The sequence below is a fragment of the Bidens hawaiensis genome, unplaced genomic scaffold, assembly GCF_021521415.1.
Source record: "Bidens hawaiensis isolate Kalapana, Puna unplaced genomic scaffold, B.hawaiensis_p1.1 tig00041608_1, whole genome shotgun sequence".
NCBI classification, from domain to species: domain Eukaryota; kingdom Viridiplantae; phylum Streptophyta; class Magnoliopsida; order Asterales; family Asteraceae; genus Bidens; species Bidens hawaiensis.
Genome location: NW_027497346.1, coordinates 117,592 through 124,855, shown reverse-complemented (window position 1 = coordinate 124,855; position 7,264 = coordinate 117,592). Strand labels below are relative to the sequence as shown.

General features: G+C 37.2%; 1 pseudogene; it reads right to left on the bottom strand.

The window, feature by feature from the left end:
- Positions 1-5,426: 5,426 nt before the first annotated feature.
- Positions 5,427-7,056, bottom strand: LOC143592973 (low affinity inorganic phosphate transporter 1 pseudogene; annotated as a pseudogene).
- Between the last annotated feature and the right edge of the window lie 208 nt (positions 7,057-7,264).

Below are 7,264 nucleotides of genomic sequence, written 5' to 3'. Positions count from 1 at the left end.
GCTATAATAGAAAGACCATGAATTGTTATATAAAAGATTAGGAGTCAACACCAGAAGTCAATATAACAACTACATGGCATAGCCAGATCGCATCACCAGGACAGTTACAAGTAACTAAAATTTATGTAAAGCATATAAAAATAAGTGGAACTTAGACATATGAATAACAGTGTTGAGAAACAAAACCCAAGGTGGATTCATGGTGAAGCTGAGCTAATCTGGTGTAATTTTAACATGTAAATGTCTTTAAAGTCGAGTTCTCTGAATCAATGTTATGGTACCTAAGAGAAGCAAACCTAATTGTCAACCAGTATACCATAATGAAACCAAATTTAAAGGTGAATCAGGTAACATGTTCAAAACAGGATGAAATCAAAAGAGCAATGAAAACGCGAATTAGCAAGCCAAAATTTTCATCAAAACGGGCCGAATATAACGGTGAACCAGACAACTTAAAACCAACTATAAACACAAACTAATAAAACCTGGCTTCATATATGAAAAAAAAATAGAAAAAAAGCAGACGTCAAGCAACTGCTGACCAAATCCAACAACAGCTAACTTCATTTTTAGATCTTCAAACAACTAAAATTCTAGATCAAACAACAATGTCACAAAATTTCTTAAACCTATGAAAAAGGGGCCACTTTAGTTTTCAAGATTCTTCAACCAAAACGTGAGGTAATGTGGTGTAATTTTAACCTGTAAATCTATACCTAAGGGAATTAAACCTAATTGTCAACCAGTTAGACCACAATTATACCCTGGTGATTATGATGATGATGAAGAAACCCTAGAATGAAATCAAAAGAGTAATGAAAACGTGAATTAGGTAGCATGTTCAAAGCAGAATGAAATCAAAAGGGTAATGAATAGGAATAATCAAGAATCATGGGAATTAAGAATACATAATACAAAGGAAGGGTAAAACATACCTAATATCAATAAATCAATAAACCACAATTAAACCCTATTGATTGTGATGATGATGATGAAGTATTTATAGCATAGGAAGTAGCAATCAGGATGACTATATTACATAGAAACCGACATGAATTAAAAAAAAATTTATTGAGGAATTGATTAGTTGTTGAAGAAGAAATTGATTGAGGAATTGATGACTGGGGCTGTAACGTACATATAGAGAGGAGATTGAGGTTGGCTGTTGCGTTTAAGTCGCCGGCAGGTAGGCTTCTTTTTGGAGTTGGAAGCCGGAGCTGTTATTGTCCAAGGGGCAGTTAAGAGAGTATGGAATGTGAAAGGGTGCCTATATGTTTAATAATGTAATATAGATATATGTATTAGTCGTTTTAAAGCAAACTATAATAAACATATTAATGTATTAGAAGTATTAATTATAATTTTTACCATTGAATTTTGTTAAAAATTCTAAAATATAAATTTTATGTTTAAACATTTATTATTATATATCTCAACTCATATTTATTCAAAAACTTATTCGTAAGTGCGATTATACGATAAACAATGATTTTATAATAAAAATCCGTAGAGATCAATCGTTCAATCCATAACATACTAATTATAATTGTAACTCAATTCACATCGAAATCCTAAATTCGTTATACGTATTACATCATTATTAATTAATTCATAATATTATATTATTTAATTAGGATTATTGTCGATAATTCTCGAAGCGCGTGATTCCCGCTTTCTTGTTGTATTCATTCTCGTTTGGCTTATTCGATCAGGTGAGTTTTATCATTCCCCTATTTTACAACTTTTCAAATATTTTGGGGACATATGCGTATACCATACTATATATATATATATCAAAAATAGCAAACGTATGATTGTGTGTGATTAATTAAATATACATGCTACGTGCTTACTTGTCTTTGTATTCAACCGCTTGACATATTCCCTTGGAGAGGGTTCTCATTCTATTGACCACCGTCCGATTCTCTTGGCAATGGTCTTATTCTCATTATTTGCTTATGGTTGATTTACCGGTGCCCGATTCGCTTGGCAATGGTTTAATCGACAACATACTTGTTCATGGTTTGATTTTATTACCGCATTATTACGTTTTGCTTATTTATCATACTATATCATACTTATATTATCCTTATTTTACTGCAAAACTGGTGGTAAACTCACTTAACATGTTTGTTGACAAAACTCCATTTTCTACGCATATGCAGGTTGATTGGAATTGAAGTATGGGATATTTAGTCAAGACCATAGGTTATAATGAAGACGATCGTTCGATCATGTTTATAATCATTTAGTTGAATTGTTTTGTAATGTTTGTAAACATGTGTGTATATTTGAATTAAAATAATTAACTAGATATTGTCACTTTTACATTATGATAGTATCTTCGAGCTGTGAGCAATCGGATCATGCACCGGTATTTCCACCATAGGTTGGGGTGTGACAAAAGTAATAAAGCTAGTTTGTGTTTGACGAATAATTAACTAAGGATTATAATTGTATGATGATATGATAACTTGTACTTGAAAAATGAAAACAGAATTTGACAGCTTGATGTCAAAGAATAGATAAATTATTAAAAAAATAAGAAACATTTCCAAAAATTATAAAAAAATTTTAGTGACCTAAATCAATGTGTTAGAAACAACTTTCATTTTGAAAGTTTGGTCATTAGCGGACGCGAGATTGGCTAATTAAAATAGTCATTCTTCTAAAAGGGTATAGATCTGCGTACTAATTTTAATGAACAGGGTGTGTCGACCTATACTTGATTGATCAGTCATTGTGTTAATTTATGACATCGTTATCTATTCCATAAACAAAGGTGACAAAAACTTGTCATCTAAAGGAGGTACTGTAGATGCTTAAAAAGGAAAAGTTACATGCTACGTTAGTTCTAATGTGCCTTCTGGTTGAGGGAAGTTAAAATTTTTAGGTCAAGTTGTCCAAATGGTATTATTAGTGACCTGGCGAAGATGGAAGCGCGTATGAAGTGGAATTCTCAGGTGTCACAATTTGAAATTCGTAGCTTCCATAGGTGGTTTATTCGATTTTTTTTTCTAAATAGCCTCTTCGTTGACCAAGAATTGAAACAAAGGTTGTCTCAAGCTCCAATGTTGGTAATGCCGGATGGTAAAGATCATATGGTTGTCCATTCAACTACTTCCTATCAAGGATTGGGATGTGTTCTTATACAACGTGGTAAGGTAATGCCTCCTGGCAACTAAAACCTTGCGAAGCCAATTCCCTGCCCATGACATGGATCGAGTAGTGATGTTATGCTGAATGTTAGTTTTATGATTAAAGGTGGATGGCTTTCGAAATAGAGATGTGAGGCCTACTTAGCGTATGTTACTGATATCAAGGTTGGTGTTGCTAAATTTAGAGACGTCTGTTGTATTAACTTCTCTTATTCGTATCCCAAAATCTTATCAGTTGCGCCACTTGATTAGGTATTCAAGTTCCAAAATGATCTTACTATAGGAGCTCGACATATTGCTAAGGCACCTTATCGGTTGGTTTCCTCTAAAATAAAAGAACTCTTAACCTAATTGATAAATGTCCATTCGACCCAATATCTTACTTTAGAACTCGAGTACTCTTGTAAAGAAAAAGATTATAACATACGTATGAGCACCGACTACAGCGGATCCAAATTTGACATGCAGAAACTTGGATAATTAATGGCCTGTGCAAATTAACCTACAATCCTGGTGGAATTGACCTGGCTTCAGTTTCGCTGCCTAGACGAAATCTAGATCATAATCAAGCCATCGATTTTAGGTTGTTGCTCCTGGTTTGGATTCTAGACTGAGAATCCTTTGTATATTCCCACTTGTTTCAAGGTAATCATCTTCTTTGGTGTGTGCATATTTTTTCCGTAATCATAATTATATTGTGAAGTCGTTCTATTTCTTTTAAGTTTAATGATCACCAGTTAGCCAAGGTTTTTCGCAAGATTCATGAGAATATTAAAGACGTGTAATCGGATGTATTAGCCATGAAGAAATGGCAGCAATGACGGCTTTGTCGGACGCGATCGGTGGTCATAAGGGCGGCGGACGGAGACGGTAAATAGTGATCAACCTTGGGGTGTTTCGGTGATGTTTGACAATAGAATTGGGGCTGTAAAGGGCTGAATCGATGACTAAATACTTCTAACACACAATGATAATGGGCTGTCAAAACGGGACAGCAGCTGCATGCGTTTGTGTTCCCTCTCAAGACCAAAATATGGCGTATGGAGCAGCAACGATTCGTGATATTTAACAGCTGCCTATGAGGTAATTTGTGGCTGAAATTAAATGATCAAATAGACACCAAATACAAGTGGTTTTTGGCTTCCAAAGTTGACTGAAATTGGTACAGCAGCTGCTTGCGTTTGTGTTCGATTTCTAGACCGAAATATGGTGTACAGAACAGCAACGGTTCATGATATTTAACTACTACGTATGAGATAATTGGGGGCTGAAATTTGTAATCAAAGAGACACCAAATACAAGTGGTTGTTGGCTGCCAAATATGACTGAACATGAGATGGTATGATCAATGGTTTTGGGTTTAGTTTTGAGGTTGCCAGCACGCACGGATAGCGGGTTTGTAAGCAGATATTTTTGGATAACGATCAAGACTTGGCAGTCTATTAAGACGCTTAGATAAATGGTTCCAGGCTGATAGGCCAAGAATCAGGGATGTTGGCGTTGTTGCAAGCTTCGGCGGTGACATTTCATGCCGGTATAGGCGTTTTGGGGTCTAAACGTACATGATATAATTTTTATCTTTATACTTTATAATAACAGCTATTCCCTTTCATTTCTCTGCCAAAACTTCAATAAAAATGTTACGGTTTGATAGGTCAGAAAGATTAGTTGGATGAGTTATTTGTTGTAAGACAATCAAATATTAAACTTCTTAGTTAATTGTAAATATTCATGACAGTAGTCTTTATTGTGAGTGAATAAATAATAAAAGGTCAGATTGGCAATCAGAAAACCTAAATCAAATCAATTAAGAAAATATATAATCTAGAAATGTTATTTAATAAAAAACTAAATCACTATGTAAATTCTCATGGGCAATTGGGAAAGAGGTGCCTTTATCATTTAGACAAATAAATTTGACACCCTTTTTAAAATTATGGTTACCAAATAAATAGTAGAAAATTTGTTGTGTTTTGATGATGATCGAGAGCAAACCCCTTAAACTTATAATATTCATATTATTTATATAAAACAAAGATGCTACAACATAATTGTTACAACTTTACAATACCATAGGTGAACCACAAAAATAACAAACAATTTCTTGCACACTAAAATAAACAACATAAAACAAAACCGTACATATAGATACACTTTTTGAATCTATACAATTCATGAAGCAAACATATATGTACAGTTAGTTAAAAGAACACAAAGTAATATTTGGTAGAATCCAACAATTCTTGTATGATAACACCATCTTGTGAATCAAACAGGAGCTGTTCGGTTACCTATGTTGGACACAGGTTCGATGTCACCTTCATTCTCACGAGACAATTCTTCGAGAGATTTGCCTTTGGGTTCAGGGACCAAAAACGTAAACGCCATTCCCAACAGGTTGATCACACCGAGAAGGATGAGCGAGTACCTGATTCCGATACCCGTAGGTACCCGTGGTCGGTCTTTTTGGGGTCCCTGCTTTGAGCAGCATAGAGAAACCCATAGGCGCCAACAATGGCGCCTGCTTTTCCAGCTGCCGCAGAAATACCGTGGCAGGTGGAGCGGAGCCTCGCCGGGAATATCTCAGCGGGGACCACGAAAGTGGTCGCGTTAGGGCCGAAGTTGGCGAAGAAAAATGTTAATGAGTACATAACAACTAACCCGATGCGGTTGTCGTGTAGGGTCCAGTGGTGGTATGGAATAGCGAGAGCGAACATGAAGACCGTCATGAAGAAGAATCCCATAAGTTGGATGGTGAAACGGCCGATGATATCGATGAATCCGACCGTGAACCAATAGCCGGGAACCCTGCTGCAAAGCGCGATTAGGGTTTGAGCTTTGGCCACACTGGTAAACCTCTCTGATGGCACTCATTGTTGCCGCGGGTGGGATCCACCCGATGCCGCTCAACACGTCTTTTTGGAAGAGGTTTTGTGAGTAGAAAGCGATGTCGAGTAGAAACCAAGTGGAAGTGGTCCCGAGCAAGTGGAGCCCGTGACGACGAGCGAATTCCTTCGAAAACAATCCGAATGAGTTTTTACTATCTTGAGCAATTTTCTCTACTTTCTGCTCCTCGGGGTCAATTTCGACTTGTAAAACCCGAGCCATGTCAGCAGCTGCTTGTTTAGCATTTTTCGCCACCAGAGCTGTGTAGCGGGCAGTTTCTGGCATCTTCATACGCCAGTAGTAAGTCAAAGCCGCTGGGATCGCACCAAACATTAGTATAATACGCCAAATGTAGTCCGCTTGTGGAACTGTGGACCCAACGGGGTCCGTTGCATAGGAAGGAGCGTTAAATGCATGGTCAAAAGAAGCTGACACGATTAACGCTACTATTCCACTTGCCAAAATCCCGAACCCTTGCATTGCAAACACGGCAGCAATAAACGCACCACGCGTTTTCTTATTATCGTATTCCGACATAATGGTCGCTAAGAGCGGATAGTCACCACCGATCCCAAACCCGAGCCAAAACCTAAAAAAGCACAATGTGGTCATGACGCCTTTCGCTTCGTTCCCGAACGAGAGGCCAGAGGCGAATGAGCATATAACCATGAGAGCCAAGGTCATACCATACACTCTCTTCCGGCCCATCTTGTCACCCAGCCACCCGAAGAAGAGTTGACCGCATAGGGTCCCGACAAGGGCGACACCGGTGACTGATGAGGCTACAGCAGGCGGTAGGGTTCCAGGCTTGGGTGCACCATCTTTGTGGTAGTATAGACGGCCAAGTAATCTTGTTACTAGGGATATTGCGAAAAGATCGTAGGCGTCGGTGAAGAAACCCATTCTGGCAATCACGATGGCCGTGAAATGGTACATTTGTGTCTTGGCTGTGTCAAGAACACTGAGCACTTGCAGCTGCTCTCTAGCCATGGCTACTCTCTTGTTCGGTAACTATGCAGCCTGCAAGCAGTAAGAAAACAAAAACTTTCAAGGACTTAATTATTATGAAAATTAAAAGAGTATTTCAGATATAACTTCTCATACAAATATCTAACATGAGATTTTTTTTAGATGTAATATCATCATCATAAATTATCATAGATATAAACTTTGTACCAATTTTATTAGAAATTTATGTCATTAAATAAGATTAATATTCC